The following is a 15,039-nucleotide window of genomic DNA, read 5'->3' as shown; positions in this document are numbered from 1 at the left end:
TTAGCTTTGATTACAACTTCTGAGTAATCACTGGGCCACCAGACCCTACTGATGCCATGGCATAAATATCCTATACCTGTGAAACCATCAGCTGCCACGTTGTACCTGCTGCCCTCAGTCCCTCTTCACTGTGGCTGTTCTCTGCTACTCTCCACACACAGAGCTACAATGTTCTCCATCCTAAAAGATAGATGGTTCCTTTACCTGCTGTTTAAAGCCTTTGACAGAGCCCCAGTCCCATCCTAGGTGTGTATAGGTTAAGTCCAAACCCAGCATGCCATAGAGTCCTTTACATTTGACCCACTTACCTTTCTTCTGAATTTGATTCAACAGATATTTATTGTGCATCAAGTGAGTGCCAGGCACAGGGAAGATAAAGATGGATGAGACCCTTGCAGTCTGGAAGGGTTAACAGACAGATAAGCCGGTGATTCATAAATAATGAGGGAAGTCTTGTACTGAGGGTAGGCACCCACCCACCAGCAACTTATGCTCCAGGGACATTGTACTTTTCACTGTTCCCAAAGCAGGCTGAACCCTTCTGTTTATGTTCATTTTTCCCTCTTGGAATTTCTTGTCACCCTTTTCTGTGTGGCAAATTCCTGTTCAGCCTTTAGGACCCCAGTATACTACAGCCACCTCTGTGAAGCTTCTCCTTCTTTTTCCAGAGAGTCATTTGCCTCCTTGTTGCAAGCTCCTGGTGCAGGGAGACGATGGCACCTGTATTTTGCTCACCTGGAAGGTTGGGTCATCTCTCTCTTTCTCTTTGTTCTGTGCCTTCCTTGTGTGCCTGGTACTCTGTAGATGCCCACTTTCTGTTCAGGGAATACATGAGTACTTTATTTGATACCATGCCTCCCTTAGAACAGGGCATCCTGCCTGGCAGGGTGAACATACGGACTCCCTAGAGCATCTTGGCCATCAGTGCACTGAGGGATTGGGTTGACTGGGTGAGCCCTTAGCAAGCCAGACTTAAGGACACCATTTTCTCCCTCCTCCCCTTCCTTCCCTGATTCCTTATGTCATTCTAGGAGAGAAAAGGGGAGCTAAAGACTAGCACTTGAGGGCCTAGGGAGGTGGCTGAGGGCTGCCCAATGGAAGGTGTTGAAAGGAGGGAAGCATGAAATCAGGGACTGAGTGGGGGCAGCCCCTCCTCCAGGCGCAACAGGCTCAACCATGGGCAGTCACTCGTGTTCTACACTTCCCTGGTAATGAGTAGCTTTCCTCATGATTGCACCTTTAAAACATGACCTGCAATGGCTATATAGGCTTCTGTGCATGGATGTCTTATAATTTACTTACCTGAGCCCCTGTTATTTGGGATTCAGATTGTTGTTTATTTTGTACTTTTATAAAAGTACTTCCAAGAGTTGTGAAGGCTGGGGTAGGTGGGGACCTGTGAGTGACTCTCACTACCTCCCATAAGGCTGGCTCCCCCTTACAATAAAGACCTGCAACTGTGCCCTTTGTCTTTTGCAAGAAAGGCGGCACCTTCTCGACCTTTCTGTGCCAGTCAGTCTGTTCTCTGTTGTCCTGCACACTGGTCTGGACATTCTATATCCTAACGGTAGTTTTTGGCTCTGTAGCACAGGTCAGTATTCCAAAAGTCACTTGTGGGGCTTTCTATTGCAGTGTGAAGTATTCAGGATGCACGTCTGGTTGAATGTGGACCCTCGTGGCACTGTTTGGATTGCCTTTCTCACTGATCTTTAGTCTGTATCCCTCATTGACACCCTGGCCTAGAATCTGAATCCAAGCAGGGATTTGTAGAGTCAGGTCACTGCAGCTTTTTTTCCACTCCAGCCAGGTGTGCTGTAATCCCGCCCTGATCCTATACCCAGAATTAGCCTGGTCCTGCCCATCCTCCGCAGACAGATGCTGGGGAGAAGAAATCTTCCTCTACCCATCAGGTCTCTAGCTAGTCTAAGCATTAAATTAGGGAAAGTGATATGAGACAATCAAATTTAATTATATACATATGGAGGCATCCAAGCAATTGAGGCTTAAATGCTGTCAGGAGCTAAGGAGAAGGGGGCAGAGGTCTGGAACTTCGAAGGGAAGGGAGACAGTTCACAACAGGAAGATGAATGAGTAAACATTTGGTAAACAAACCTTTGCTGAACCCCAGAGAATCAATGGGACATGGAAGGAATCTTAACAAAAAGACTTTGCTAAATTCCTCCCTGCCTCCCACTTGTAGTTAATATGATACTGGAGCTATTGATGGAGACAGCTTGCTTCCTAGAACAGGTCCTCTATCTAAATTCTTTTAGGCAATTAGTGGGGAGGCAAAAAGAAAATATTTTGAATGTTCTGTTTCTTAAAAAAAAAATCAGCCTAAACGAATCCACATGCTAAAGAGATGCATTTTGGGGTGGCCAACATTGCTCTCCTTCACAGCCCTCATGTCACATGCCAGCCACAAGATCTAACATTTGCAGGGCCACCAGAACTTCTGACTGATGACCTCCACAGCTTTGAAAATTCACTAGAATATCTCAGAGAACTCAGCAAAGCACAGGTTTATTATAAAGACAGGGTGAAGGAGGGAAGGCAGAGCTTCCATGCCCTCTCCTCGCAGAATCAGGCTATCTCCATGTGGTCACCAGCCAGGAAGCTCCCCTGAGCCTAGGTGTTCAGAATTTTATTGGAGTTTGATTACACAGGCAAGATTGATTAAATCATTAGGCACTGAACTCAGTGTCCAGCTCCCCTTCCTGAAGGTCAGGGGGCTCCAACTCTCTACCATGTGCATGGTCTTTTGGAGACCAGCCCCCAACCTGAAGCTATCTTGGGCTACCAGGACGCCCCTCATTACCACAACAAAGACACTTGCATCACTCAGGAGATTCCAAGTTGCTTTGAAGCTATGGGTCAGGATCCAGGGGAAAAAGGCCAGGTATCTTCCCTATTACACCACAGTCCTGAATTAAGTTACATAGTGTTTCTCCTGGATAGACAGACATAAGCTGGGGATGCAGATAAACAGCCTCCAGTTCACAGTAGCCCCATATGGTTATTAGTGTCAATATTGTTATAGAGGAAGTAAGAGGAAATTGTTTTTAGCTATCAGTACTTTGCTCCTGTTTGGAAATGACACAGGGCAATCATTTTAGAATGATTTAGGTAGACTGTCTCAGGGTTCAATAATGTCTGGGTTGTGCAGGTTTCCATTATCTGGCAGAGGATGGAATTCTAAAATGTTACAAGAGGGTTAGTGTTGCTGAGGTCCACACAGACAGGTGGTGATAGGTATTCAGCTCATTAGGAAAGGAGCTGGGTAAAGTTTACAGGTCCTTGGCTCTCAGTCTGTGGTTCTGTCAGCCAAAAATACTGCCTGGACCACAAATGGCAGGTCAAAGCTCATGCTCTTTGGAGGGGAGTCGGGGGCTCTGGGTGTGCAAGGTGGTAGCTGCTGGCATGGGCAGTGTGGGGTCAGGCTGGGCAGGGCAGGTCACCACCGAGTCAGACTCCCAGGCTTCAGTCCAGGCTTCATTGCTCCAGGGCCACAAGGCCTTGGGTAATTTTTCTATTTAAAAGCTGTGTGGAATTCCTATGGAACCACAAAAGACCCCAGATAGCCAAAGCAATCCTGAGAAGGAAGAATAAAGGTGAGGGGATATGCTCCCCAACTTTAAGCTCTACTACAAGGCCATAGTAATCAAGACAATTTGGTACTGGCACAAGAACAGACCCACAGACCAAGGAAACAGACTAGGGAGCCCTGATATAAACTCAGACATATATGGTCAATTAATATATGATAAAGGAGCCATGGGCATGCAATGGGGAAATGACAGCCTCTTCAACAGCTGGTGTTGGCAAAACAGGACAGCTACATGCAAGAGAATGAAACTGGATTATTGTTTAACCCCATAAACAAAAGTAAATTTGAAATGGATCAAAGACCTGAATGTAAGTCATGAAACCATAAAACTCTTAGAAGAAAACATAGGTAAAAATCTCCTGAATATAAGCATGAGCAACTTCTTCCTGAACGCATCTCCTTGAGCAAGGGAAACAAAAGCAAAAATGAACTCATGGGACTACATCAAACTAAAAAGTTTCTGTAAGGCAAAGAACACCATCAACAGAACAAAAAGGCATCCTACCGTTTGGGAGAATATATTTGTAAATGACATATCTGACAAGGAGTTAACATCCAAAATATATAAAGAACTTACATGCCTCAACACCCAAAAAGAGAATAACCTGATTAACAAATGGGCAGAGGATATGAAGAGACAGTTGTCCAAAGAAGAAATTCAGATGGCCAGCAGGCACATGAAAAGATGCTCCACATCACTTATCATCAGGGAAATGCAAATTAAAACCACAAGGAGATATCACCTCACACCAGTAAGGGTGGCCAGCATCGAAAAGACTAAGAACAACAAATGCTGGCAAGGATGTGGAGAAAGGAGAACCCTCCTACACTGCTGGTGGGAATGTAAGCTAGTTCAACATTGTGGAAAGCAATGTTGAAGTTCCTCAAAAAACTAAAAATAGAAATACCATTTGACCTGGGAATCCCACATCTTAGAATTTACCCAAAGAATGCAACTTCTCGGATTCAAAAAGACATATTCACCCCTATGTTTATTGCAGCACTTTGTACAATAGCCAAGATATAGAAGCAACCTAAGTGTCCGTCAGTAGATGAATGGATAAATAAGATGTGGTACATATACCAATGGAACAGACTAGAGAGCCCTGATATAAACCCAGGCATATATGGTCAATTAATATATGATAAAGGAGCCATGGACATACAATGGGGAAATGACAGCCTCTTCAACAGCTGATGTTGGCAAAACTGGACAGCTACATGTTCAACTGAATACTATTCAGCCATAATAAAGAAACAAATCCTACCATTTACAACAACATGGATGGAGCAGGAGAACATTATGCCCGGTGGAATAAGCCAGGTGGAGAAAGACAAATGCCAAATGATTTCCCTCATTTGTGGAGTATATCAATGAAGCAAAGCTGAAGGAACAAAATAGCACAGACTCTGAGACTCCAAGAATGAACTAGTGGTTACCAAAGGGGAGGGGTGTGGGAGGGCAGGTGGGGAGGGAGAAGGGGATTGAGGGGTATTATGTTGAGTACACAGGGTGTAGGGGATCATGGGGAAAACAGAGTAGCACAGAGAAGGCAAATAGTGAATCTGTGGCATCTTACTACACTGATGGACAATGACGGCATTGCGGTATGGGTGGGGACTTGAGAATATGTGTGAATGTAGTAACCACATTGTTTTTTCATGTGAAACCTTCATAAGAGTGTATATCAAAAATAGCTTTATAAAAAAATTTTTAAAAGCTGTGCAGGTCTTCTTAACCGTTCTGTGTTTCAATTGTCTTATCTGAGGAGAATGATAATTTTTCTAAAAGGAGAATAATAATATTTCTGTTGGGAAGGAAAATTTTTCTTCTGCCCTTCAAGGTTTTTCTGGCTAGTCTAAGAATTAAATTGACATGAGTCAATTTACAGGAGATTTGCAGGAGAAAAATCAAATGTAGTTCATACATATGGAGAGGTCTTATTAATGTAGGACCTAAGATGTGACCAAGGCAGGCAGCTTTTATACTTTTTAGACCAACACCCCCAGCCAAAAAAAACAAACAAACCAAAAAACCTAGTCTGTGAGGAATGGAGAGGACAAAGAAAACTTATTCTCTGGAACTTCATTTATAAGGAATTCTGAACAGAATTTGGGTTGGGGTAGCAAGTTAATAAAAATGATAAGGTTACTTTATACAGGTTTCTTTGACCCTGAATTTCATGTCTCTGATGATAAGGATGTCTGTCCACCTCCTGCTGCAGGGAGGGTATCTTTCTCATGGAAATGTATTTCCTGCTTTCAGAGTGTTCTCTCCTGGCTCTTTCTTAGGTGACTTTCATTTGAAATAATCAATATGTCACTGTGGCATGTCTTGGAGAGGCCTGCTCTGGGTCCCTATACTTCATAATATCATTATAAGGATTCAAATAGGTGTTGCCGGGAAGCTGCGTCCAGGGAGGTCTCTCCCTGTGCACTAGGTGAAGCACTAGGAGAAGCCTCAGTCTGGACAGGGGAGGGTTCTTGACTCTGGATGAGAAAGAATTATTAAACAGGTTGGATGAGTGTAAGTAAGGAAGGAATTCATTAAAGCGAGAGTAGCAGGGAATAGCAGCTGCTTTGTAGGCAGCAGAAAGCAAGGAAGAGCAGAGGAAAGAAAAGGAAATTCATTGAACTCATGCATGGCATAGGGCAAAGCCCTTGCCAACTCCTAAAGTCAGGGTTACCTGGTGTCCAGTGTCTGCTTGAAGCTGCATGGCATGAGAATTAAGTCCCTAACATCCCAGGATTTGAGGGAGCTGCAGAGCACTGGATAGAGTGAGATTATGTTCTGAGAACTTTCTAAAGGCAAAGAAAAGGAGATTTATAAGCAGGCTACCAAAGAGCATGATTGTATAGCTACAGTCCTGTCCAGGTCACCCAGACAATGGGAACTCACAAGCCCAAATCAGGGCTCTCAGTAGCTCCTCCCTACTTTTCTGGAGTAGAACAGAGACAAAGTGAAGACTTGTGCTTAAGTCTGGAAAATAGAATGAAAGAGCAAAGTGAAAAAGACACCCCTGGAAGAGCACAGTGACAAAATGCAATAAGTTGAGCAGTGAGAAGGCTTTATTTAAAAAGTACACACTTGAAGGAAAGGGAGTCTGGGCAACCTCAGAGAGGAGGCACACCTAAGGGCTTAGGATTCTGTCTTTTAAGGCTCTCAGGAATGGGGCAAAGAGTGGCGGGGTGGTGGGGGTGGGGTGGGTGTAGGCTTGACATGTGGTCTCATGATGTCTCTCTCCAGTGAGAGACATTATGTCACCATCTACAATCAGTCTTCTAGATGATTCTGTAAGATAATTCTGTAACTTAAGGAATTTATTGATCCTGTTCTTCTCCAAGATAGTGATTTCCCTCAAGCACCGGAAATATATCAGTTAGGACTTCTTGCCCTGCTTTAAGACAGAGTGAATTATTGTCTGATTGCCATAAAATATGTTAGGAATCTTACTCCTAACTCCTTGGTTTTTAAAATGGAATCTTAGCCTTAAGATGGAGTCCCTCTTGTTCTTTCTGTACTTTTTACATCTGGCATTTTTCATCATAGGCAGGAAAAATTAACCATGATGCTTGTCCGAATTCCCTGCCCTACATCAAAAGTAATCCATGGAAAGTGCTTAGAAAAGTGGCTGGCTCCTTTAAGAGCAGTCAGTGAATGTGAGCTTTTATGACGCTGATAGTGAGGAGCCTTTTAAAATCCCATATGACTAAGTTTTCTCCTGTTAGAAAATATATATCCATAATCAACATAGAAAAGCTGACATTTCAAAAACCTATGACTAGGAAAAGAGACGTTACTTAAATCCCACCTTCCAAAATAAGCAAATTTAATGACTGGGCATAATTTTCTGATCTTGGTTCTATGCATTATTTTACTTTACGTGGCTGACAATTTAATTTTATGATTTTTCATCCATCAATGTAACTTTACATTTTCCATCTTATTATAACTTTGATGAGCCTTATTGTCATGGCCACATGATGTTCTACTGGGTAGATTAAAGTGTATTTTATCTGAAATCTTGTAAATAATAACTATCATTACTTGAGCACCATTCAAGTATTAGGTTCTAAGTATTTTATATAGCTTTTTTCAAAAATCGTTCAACATTCTTGAATATTTTTGCTACGATCCCCACTTTAGAGGAGAGCCTAACATTTCATGCCTGCCAAGGTTGAGTCAGAGTGGGGCTGTGATTCTGAGCAGGGGATCTGATTCTATCATTTTTCCACTAAAACTTGTTCTAGTTTTCACTAATTTGAATAAAAGTGAAGTATATTTTTATATTAAGAATTTTATAAATTATGTATTTTTTCTTTTCTAAGGGCAGTTTTGGCTGGTCTTCTTGAAACAACATAATTATTATAATCAGAAGAATGGGGGAGGCAACTCAAGGTCTGAAAAGGGGAGATGTGGACAAAACTGGGGTTCAATGCCTTCTTAGGTTCACTGTGAGAATAGGGCCCCAGACTACTGGGTGTGTCCAAAAATGTTATTTTCTTTCCCTTCTGTTAGCTATTAGCTCTTGTTGCTGCTGTTATTATTGTTATTGTTATTTTTAGCCCTTTTCCTTAAGATATTTTCAGATCTTAACATTGATATTCCAGCAAAATTTCTACTAGAAAGTATTATTTCCCATTGTGAATTGGTTTGTCACCCAAACTGGGATGCTGTTGGGCTCTGTAAACAAGCTATTTTTTTAGGACCTGACACATTTCCAGACAAATCAAGCTAGGAAACCAAACACTGGGGTCCAGAGAGATGATGGTTGCCAAGTCAGCTACCCACAGCATGGCCAAAGGCTTCCTACTCTAGTAAAGTCCAGGAGGCAATGAAGTGTGGATTTCCCTTATGGGAACGTACAAAGTTGGTGACTATCACATATGCACAGATAATTCTGCCTAGGGGCTAAGGTCAGGCCACCCAAATGTGCCACTTTGGCATGTTGATTATTTGGAATTAAAAGATACAGCCAGCGCAAAAGGAACACTCTAATCCCTACTCTGCTCCTGAAAGTGGAAAATAAATCTCCCATGTGAAAGGTGCCCTCCCTGTACCATCAGGTAAAGAGACATCCTTATCATCAGAAAGAATTCAGAGCCAAGGAGGCTGTATAAAAAACCTTGTTGCTTTTGCTAATTTGCTACCCCAGCCCAAATGCTGTTTATTATCCCTTACTAACTGGAGTTTTCTTTACTCTGTCAATTCCCCACAAATTTAGTCTCTTTGTCTAAAAAGTGTAAAAACTGCCCGCCTTGGTCATTTTCTTTTGCCCTCAATTTCATTATTGAGCCTCTGTGTGCACACAATTAAACTTTCATTTTTTTCCTCCTGATAACCTGACTCATGTCAACTTAATTCTAGACCAGCTGGAAGACCCTTGAAATGCAGAGGAAAATGTTCCCTCTCCAATGGCTGGCATAATCTGCAGGATAAGCTTTTGCTGGATATTTGCTCTGAAAATTCTGTGTCTTTGCAATGCTGGGACATCTGACATACTGCCAGCAGAAGGTAAGATTTCTTATCGTATCAGCCTCCTGGAATCTCTATCTGAGCAACCCAGTGTAGTGAGGGAGGTGAGTTATTTTTCTCTGTCTGTTAATCTAGACATGCAGGGAAAAGTACCTGTGGACTAGTCCTCTGGGTTTTGAGATTCTTGGTAAGCTTGGTAGTGGACTCTTGGTTTTACCCGTCCATTTCCTCCCACATATTGTCCTTGTTTTCACTTTGTCTTTGCCTTTTGTGTTATTTGTCATAAAAAGTAATCACCATGGGACAAAACACCCCCATGGGCCCTGTAAGCCTGCCGTTTGGGCTTGCCACACGGAATGAAGAGGTAGCAGTTCTCCTCAGACTGGTGTCTCTTCAGACACTTTTCTTGGGTTAACGTGTGTATGAGGTAAAGGCTGTTGTTAAGGGATGTCTTGAAAGACAAAGACACAAAATTGGTGGGCAGTGATTGACTACTTACAAGCATTACAGTGCTTGCCACTTAACCCAGAGACTCCTGAGGTGGGGTAAGTCAGTCACTGAGCAGCTTATATTGACACTAGGTCAACCATCAATCTTAAGAAGGTTTCTATGCCAGGAGGTGCACTGTCAGATACCGCACAATTCCCAGCCCCATGGCACGTCTCTCCTAGAGACTGGTTTGGCTCCAAGAGACCTAAGGCTTAGCTAAAGCTGTTAATGTGCCTGAGAATAAAAGGTGAGGTTTTTTCTTCCATATTGTTGAGTGTCTTGAGAGCTTGGCTTTACAACCAGTGAAAGTATTCTCTGCTGTCCACCAACTAGAGGATGCATGTGCCTGTGTGTGTCTGGCAGACAGCCAAATAGGCTGAGGATCTGAACTTAGGGCATCTAAGAAAAAAATTGGGTGAACTTGTGGCTTGCTAAGTCACCCTATTCTGTTCAAAACAGGGTGAGGTGATCTGATTCCTGTGTTTTTGAGCAGTTGTTTAAAAAACAGGTCCCTCATAGTTTTTGTCCAACTGTGCCAGCTTTCAGGGGAGTTTGTCATAAGAGGTCCCAGCCCATAAAAGCCTCAACCTTCATTGCTGTTCTTGCTGAAAAGTCCCATTCCAGTAGCATCTGCCTGGTGTCACCAATTAATGCATCTATGGCTAGAGTTGTCCCACATTTTCGTGAGATATTGGAAACTTTTCAGCACACCATCCTTACTGCCTGTGCAGCAAAGGCCTTTACATTCTCAGACTAGTTTTGGGAGTAAACTTATGCATCATGGAGTCTGCATGATCTATATCCTCTCCAGTGGTGCCTCTGTGTTCATGGTCTAAGCCCGGAAAGTTGCCTCTGGGTATTTCCATAAGAAGGCTTATTGGTTTGCGTCACTATTGAGATTAAGATCCTACTCATCAATAGTCAAATGATGGACCCTTCAAATTGGCTATATTTGAAAGAAAAAAATTCTTTATAGAGAGCTCTCAATTGTTTTATTAGTGTAATGGCTAGCCTTAGGGATTCCCCTGACAAGATGAAAGAAAATAAATTAAAGACATATGTTAATGTCCACATCCAACATAAATTCCCTTTCTCAGAATCTGGGTCCATCTGACTATTTTAACTTCCCTTTCCCTAGAAGATATTGAGAGAGCACTTTAGCCTGATGATCTCCAGGCCCAGGGAATATAGGTTATTTTTACAAATATTGACTGTCAGGAAGAAAATTTAGCAGAAGCACCCAAGACTGGTAGTAAAGCTCCCTTTCCTTACAAGTCCTCCTGTTTTCCAGGGCCTTCTAATTAAGCTCTGACAGTTTCAGGCATTCCTAATTCCTATGCAATGTCCTTTGCAGATGTTATCTTAGACTTTCTGCTGCAAAGAATTAATGACCCCTGGACAGAAGCAGATCTTTTAAATTATAAAGCCCTTTTACTTGCACTTTCAGAAGACCCTACTAAACTTAGAGAGTAATTAAAAAGAGTAGTGGCCATTTACAAACCCCTTCCCTTCCTTCATCAAGAAAAAGATAACCAAAATATCTCCTACACTGTCCTACAAATGATCAGTGGAAGGCTGATACTCAGGAGCTAGTAGGAGCCAAGGTCGATTTGTGTACTTGGGAAAAAGGTTTTTATTAGAATGCTTTATACACACTTTAAAAAGGCATAAATCTTTGATTCCCATTTTAGTTAAAAATCTTCCTGATATAAAAAAGCAAGTTTAGTAAAAAAAGCTGAACAGTCTCTTGATATTCTTGCTGTACTTCAGTTCTATGGGGACATAAAAACAACTGTCTTTGTCTTGAAAATCTCTACAAAACCAGAAATGCAATGCTAGGAACAAGTCAAAACCACCACCTACCTTTACCAGTCCCCAAACCTCACCCTTTCCTCTCAGCATGTTTGTATATATTATACAACGATTAGGATATTGGAGTGAAATTGTCCTGTACACAAGAAAAAATGATTTTTAAATAGGAATTACCCTGAAACTCTTAAATCTTATTATGTCTGAAATGTAACCATGGCCCACCATCACCTGACACTGAAGAATTAAAAAGCGGGAAGAGATTAAAAAAAAATAAACTACTGAAAGGGCTTTCATGCCCAGATGCTGATGCCGCCTCCTTAAGATTAATTCCACAGATAAAGACAAATCCTAAATATCTTCTTCACAGATACTAATAACTATAAGGTCTCTGTGTCTGTTTGTAAGTGTATATATGTCTATTGTGAATATATGGCATTTTCTACATCTGGATGGTAGTACTGAAATTAATTTGTATTACTAAGATTAATTTGTTAAGAACAAGTAAATTGGATAGATGTAAATAAGGAAGAGCCTTATAGCTAAATTTTTGGAATGGCTTCTTCAAAAAGGGAGGAATTCACCCAAATCCATAGGTGTTGTAGGCAATCTAATGGCAAGTATTTGGCTTGGCTTCTGGCCTTGAGAGGTTTTTAAAAGTCCAGTATGAAATTCATTATGAAAAGTTCCAACACAACAGATTTAAAAGAGCCTACCTGATCAATCCCAATTCTTGTTGCTCTTAGGTAAATAATCAGGCCAAATTTTACAAACAAATTAGTCTTAATTGGCTATCTTTGCTAAAAATGAAGGTGATTTTACAGGAAAAAAATTATGATTTAGTTACACACCTTTGTGGTTATTTGATTTTAGTTCTGTTAATTGTTCTTGAGGTTTTGTTTCCTACCTGCGCACTAGGCTAGATGCTGAATTCTTCTACTTTCCTCCAGTGTCTGGCTACAGCTCTCCAAACTAACATTTCCAATTTCTTCCTATCCTTTGGACTTAGAGTCATTGAGAACTAAAACTGCCCTTTTTCCTGATGCCCTGTAAACTGAATATTAATGACGATGTCAACTTCACAATAGCTCACATATAGACAATCTTTGTATCTGTTGCTGTGTGGGCCTCTCAGAGAGATCACCAAAGACACTTGGACTTCAAACCAGGAGTATCTGTCAGGTTGCCACTGCCTGCTCTCACTCTGTCTAGGATGCTTTGAACCAAACATCCAGAAATCTCCCTGACTGGTTACTGTCGGAACTCAGAAATTGGTTTATAATTTGTGTCAATCATTAACTATTGCTTTTCTTTTATTTCCATAGTAATAGCTCTTATTTAATATCTGATTACTTAACCATAGGCCTAACTTTGGGAACATAACTACATCACCACCTCTTGAAGTGAGTTTAATTGAACTGACGTGTTGCCAGGGCTAAGAGCCTGATTCAGTGAGATGGAAAAACCTACCCCAGCTCAGCTTTTAATGTGTGAAACTTCCAGGAAAGTTTCAGAGGAGGGAACTATAGGAACCAAGAACAGCATGCCACTTTGGCATATTGATTATTCTGATTTAAAAGTTATTTAAGAAACAATCAGTGCAAGAAGGACACCATAACCAGCAAGCCCCCCTGCCCTGCCCCCATCCCCTGAAGCAGGAAATAAAATCTCCCATGTGAAAGGTCCCCTCCCTGATTCAACAGGTAGACTTCCTTATTGCCAGAGAGGGAATTTAGACCCCAGAGGCTATGCAAACAACCTTTTTCTTTTTACTAATTTGCTACCCCAGTCCAAATGCTGTTTAGATTTTCTTACTAACTGAAGTTTCAGAATGTAAATTTTCTTTGTCCTGTCAATTCCACACAGATTTGCTGTTTCTTTGTCTTAAAATTATAAAAACTGCCTGACTTGGTCATTTTCTTTCAATCTCAATTTCATTATTGGGTTTCTGTGAGCTTGTAATTCAACTTTGTTTTTGCTTCCTGTTAATCTGACTCATGTCAATTTGATTCTTGACCAGATAGAAGACCCCAGAAGGGTAGAGGAAACTTTTCCTCCCCAACAGTGTCAAGTACCAGAGGCCGCTGTTCCTTGCCTGAGGAATAAGAGAAAGGCAGTCATAGACCATTTTCAAGACCTTCTCATCAGAGAAAACTATTGTTACTTTTATGTCAATGTTTTGCTGTATTTTCTGAGACATATACTTTTGGCTGTCCATCTATCATTGGACAAGGAAAAGTAAGTGAACTACGAATTTACTGTTAAGTTACGAATTCAAACAATCCCTGTCACAGGAGAGGTTGATCTGAATAAAGGAGTTGCAGGTAGAAAAGAAAAATTGCAGCTTAAAAATTCAACATTGAACTCTCTGTGCATAATTAAAAATTATACCACCTAGAACTCAATCACAAAAACAAATTGTACCTGAATCTTTTGTGTCCAATTATGTGACTTAATATAACAGATTAAAAAAAATCACTGCTCACTTTAATTCATGTGTCAAGTGTCAAGCATTAACCCCCAACTGGTATTTTTTAAGGGTCCGTCTTTATTGTTGTAGGGAAATAATTAAGACTATTTTAATTAGCTTCCCCATGACTGACAGACTGAGTAATGTTAGCACCTGCTAATGTATGAGGTACAGAATAGTATATGGTCTTTTAAAAGGCTGCCAATTTAAAATAATTTGATAATTAGTGGTAAATGTTAAGTACCTAGGAAGAAAATTTCTGGAACCATTTTGGGCAAAACTAAGTACAACTCAGAACTAAAACTCAGAAATTGTTAAACTTTTGTTCATAGCTGTATTTGAAGGCTGTTCAAGGCTCAAAGAGGCTAATTCATAATGATGCTGGTGGACATATAAATACCTATGTAATGTTTAAAGCAATAGTACCTAGTTCCATAAACTGGAATCTTGGAGGACTAAGCACAGCCTATATCTTCATGGTAGCCACTCAGATAAAAACATACTAATGGAACCAGAAACTCTAAGAATTGGCAAGACCTTGGAGAACCTCTTTCCTGACTTCCTTCCAAAGCAGGTATCATTTGTGTGGCATTACTGTTATTTTCTTTGGTGGTAACATACTAAATTTTGAACTAAGCTGAGTATATTGCCATTTTGTATTACAATAATTGTTACATTTTTTAATTTAATTTTTCTCAGAGATGATATGCTGAAGTCTAGACTTGGTTTATAGTCAAAATTTCCAGTCAAATCAATTGGGGGATGAATACACTGGTTGTACCAAGTGTCATCATTTGATGTGTATATTGTCTGAGGAAAGAGTTGTTTGCTTATTGGTTGATAATGAGATATTACTGAATAGAGTTACTTGGAAATAAGAGATTTGAATTCTGGTTGTAGCTCTGTTACTCATCTGTTGAAGGATTTTGTGTATCAGCTAGCATTGCTTAAGCCTCAGTTTTTCATCCTTAAGAACGATGCTTGCTTCAGTGAATGAGCTTAGATTTGGATTGCATTTTATTGTTTTTAAAAAAACTGTGTAGGTTCAGAACAAATTTATGTGTTTATTATACAAATTGGTAATATCAGTCTTATAATTCTTCCAGGTATAACTCTTGAAGTTTTTAGTGCTTTGTTGCAGGGTAAAATATTTACAAGAGTTCTGCCAGGCACAAAGCCATAAATGTG

At 40.7% G+C, this 15,039-nt stretch overlaps 1 long non-coding RNA gene across 1 annotated transcript in view; it reads left to right on the top strand.

The window, feature by feature from the left end:
* LOC118968520 (uncharacterized) overlaps positions 1–15,039 on the top strand; it is a 150,372-nt gene that overhangs the window by 58,463 nt on the left and 76,870 nt on the right. Inside the window, exon 2 of the long non-coding RNA XR_005056252.2 lies at positions 8,976–9,122. This is a non-coding gene — a long non-coding RNA (uncharacterized lncRNA). The remainder of the gene's footprint in view (positions 1–8,975; positions 9,123–15,039) is intronic.

This window comes from Manis javanica, chromosome 2, assembly GCF_040802235.1.
Source record: "Manis javanica isolate MJ-LG chromosome 2, MJ_LKY, whole genome shotgun sequence".
Taxonomy (NCBI): domain Eukaryota; kingdom Metazoa; phylum Chordata; class Mammalia; order Pholidota; family Manidae; genus Manis; species Manis javanica.
This window is presented reverse-complemented; position numbering and strand designations above follow the sequence as displayed.